Source organism: Rutidosis leptorrhynchoides, chromosome 1 (assembly GCF_046630445.1).
Source record: "Rutidosis leptorrhynchoides isolate AG116_Rl617_1_P2 chromosome 1, CSIRO_AGI_Rlap_v1, whole genome shotgun sequence".
Taxonomy (NCBI): domain Eukaryota; kingdom Viridiplantae; phylum Streptophyta; class Magnoliopsida; order Asterales; family Asteraceae; genus Rutidosis; species Rutidosis leptorrhynchoides.
In genome coordinates this window covers 225,969,749-225,973,338 of record NC_092333.1, presented here as the reverse complement: position 1 = coordinate 225,973,338, position 3,590 = coordinate 225,969,749, and the positions used below count along the sequence as shown (strand labels likewise).

At 31.6% G+C, this 3,590-nt stretch overlaps 1 pseudogene; it reads right to left on the bottom strand.

Annotated features, from left to right (window-relative positions):
* Positions 1-322: 322 nt before the first annotated feature.
* Positions 323-2,885, bottom strand: LOC139895191 (F-box/kelch-repeat protein At3g23880-like; annotated as a pseudogene).
* Positions 2,886-3,590: the final 705 nt, after the last annotated feature.

The following is a 3,590-nucleotide window of genomic DNA, read 5'->3' as shown; positions in this document are numbered from 1 at the left end:
AAAATCCATGTTAGAATTAACTCACTGAGTAAAAATCAGATAACAATGTAATAAGACAGCTAGTAACTTTTAAATCATGAATACGTAATGACATTACCAGACTACTAGAATCGTGGAAACTGACACAACGAGTTAAAAACAAATAATGACCGAATTGAATACGGAGAACCAATGAAATTGCTTCATGCAACAGAAAGTAAATATCCTTGTGAATATTGAAAGGGAAAAACCTAAACTAATCAGCATATATATCGTAGTACCTTGTTGGGTGGCAACCAACATGGTCATCAGTGGAGAAAAAAATCTGACTGGTTTAGTAAAATTAGTTTTCCGTGTAAGAGCTAACTTTGAGTGAAGTCACTGAACCAGCATTTTTAAAAATCCCAAGATCATTGATTTGTTTTGAGTAGGGTTCCACAACTTGAAGTGTGGTTGAGGTTGAATCTGTATAATCAATTTCCATAATAACTTCATCACTATACACCGAACCATTGGGAGCCACAATATTGAAAAGTTTAGTAGAAGATTTTGGAACACCATGGCTCAGCATCCATACATCACAAACCGGTTTATCAGCCTCATAATAACCTTTAACCACAACAAGAGACTCCATTAGCTTAGCCGAACACAAATTCCCATTACAACATACTAAACAATCTCGTAGTAACACTTCTCCAAATTCATCACTTGTCAAATAAATGAAATGATCATATTACAAGACCCATCATCCATTTCAATATTATCAAAAGCATGCCAATAAATAACTCCATCTACAAATGTCTGACCCCATGTGAAGAAAATCAGTTTACAAGGGAAATCAATAGGAATACTTCTCCAAACCCCCGAGCTTACAGTATAAACCTTGACTTCCCAAGTGAAAGTATCGTTTCCTGACGTTTTATGAACACGTGTGGTGATCTTGACAAGCTTAGGGTCACTATTGTTAGGACAAACTCCAAAACCAACAACTGTAAGTCCATCGTCTAAATATAAATGATTATGAATAGCAATACCAATCGACTTCCGAATTGAAAGATTCCACAACACAGCCATCTCTTTTCTATTGTCTTGATGCAGATATAAACCATATAAACACACTAATCCGTGGGATGAACCGAGGACTAACGCATTACGAAGTAGGTTAACAGTTAAAGGACGAGTAATTGATAATTTAATATGGGGAAAATTATCATCATTATCATCAATTGAGATATATGGGGAAAATTATCATCATTATCATCAATTGAGATATATTTTCGTACTCCGTCCCAAATCTATAGTCCATTATTCCATTTTAAGACGTCCCAATTTAATCGTCCACTTTCATAAATGGATAGGAATAATATGATAAAAGTCTTTTGTGCCCTACTTTATTTATGTAAGACAAAATGATAGGTAAAAAGTAAAGGGTAAGACTGGAAACAGTGGCGACTTTAGGTGGAGCCCCACAGGGTCCAGTGACACCACTAGTTTTTCGAAATTTATCACAAATTTTTTATTTTTTTATGTACTGGACACCACTAAATATAATAATGGGACCCCATAAATTTTTAGAGATTATAGTTTAATAGTTTTGACTACTAAATTGTTTGAAATTAACCCACTTATGATATGATTTTATAGTATGAGCCATTGAATATATTATATATAAAAATAAACAAACCGTTGGTCCACTTCCAATTCTAATTTTTTTTACTTCCTTCTACATCACAATTTCTTATGGTTCTACATTCAATCCTTTATCTTAGGGATGTCAATGGATCAGATATGAATTGGGTGAGGGCGTGAAGTCATATCCATATCCATTTAGTTTTTGTTCATCAATATCCATATCTATTTAAATTTAGTTCATCAATCTATATCCATATCCAGTGGGTTAAGCGGGTTAATGGATATACATTGAATATTTAATAGTCTTACAATATTTTCAAATACATAATGAAAAAAAAAAACGTAATATAACATGACATAATTTACAATTCTTCTACAAGAATGTGTAATATTTATCTAAGAATGAATATAATTTGTTAAATTTACTATCATATACTATGAGAAATTATGTGTAATCTTTACATTATGTTGAGATATACATGTTTTATTGTGAATACTTATAGTGAATTCATTATATGGTTGCAAATAAATGTATGTGTAATGGTAAAAATATATTTGTAATAGTTATTGTATATGAATCCTCAATCTCATCACTCATAACTACCTAACTCATTCTTAAAAGTCGGGGAAAACTGTAATTATACAGCTAATGTTAATATTATGCGATTCATATTGATAATAGGTTATAAAATTGCAATTTAAAATTGCTATTGTAAAATTGCTACTGTATAGGTCATTGGCTAAAATAATATTTTAAAATTGCTACTGTATAGGTCATTGGTACTTTAAAATTGTTACTGTGAAATTGCTATTGTATGTGCCATTAATTGCTACTGCATAAGAACAACCTTATATTTTGCGAGTATTATTCAATTTTATGTTTGTTTTTTGGGCACGACCCGACCCGGTCGATTTGACCCGACACATTAAATTCTTTGTGCAAGAAAGTTATCAAATAAGTTTTTGGGACCCCATTGGGTTTTGATCCTAGAATCGCCACTGACTGGAAAGTAAACAAAAAGGTACATGTGAAGTACTTTTTCTTAAACTTCGTTTTTGTCTGGAAACAATAGATTTGGGACGGATGGAGTATCTTTATACCTTACAAGTAAATGATGTGATTGATTGGGACGTACTCTGTGATCGGCAATAAACTTCGAGCTATCGATCAACGACTTCCATGATTTTGAAACAGATCTGTGTTGAATCAATGATTTTATCGGAAGCTTTTTGATGATTTCCGCCTGAATTTCGAATGGCAAGTGATCAGACATTTTAATTTGAGATCTGATTTAAGGTTATTAGGGTTTGAAATGATGTTGGGACGTAATTTGGGATACCGGAACGCTCAATGTCCATGGATGGGATACAAAACCATTTATCACTGTAATTTTTGTTTAATTTACTACTTTACACGTTTGACTTTCAAATTTTTTTTTTCAATTTTGACTGTAAATATTTTTATTTGTATTATATATTATTTGATTAAAATTATATTAATAAAACCGCGTTTAAGACCCAATACATTCACATAAAATATATCAAATATTATATAACACATATAAAGATATTTACAAAGTTAACATAAAAAGACTTTGAAAGTCAAACGTGGACACTTATAGTGGGACGGAAGGGAGTATTATTTATTGTTTGTAAAAATCACGCTGTTGTTACTTGTGGTTTGTTGAGATTTGTATTAGAACACCTAAACTTTATTTTTAGCATAGTTGGTACCTAGATTTTTAATACGTTTGTTGGTTCGTACCTTAACACAACGTGCGTCAAAAAGTGAAGGTTAACCCTTGAATAAGTGAGGGTATTTTTGTCATATCAGCCCAATTTTATTAACCCATTTTCTCCTTCAACCATTTTTATCCGTTAACCCTTTTTCTCCTTTCCTTTTATCTTCTTTAAAATCATGAAACCCAAATTCTAAAATAAAATTAAAAAAAATTCCACAACCATTGGATCTCAATTTG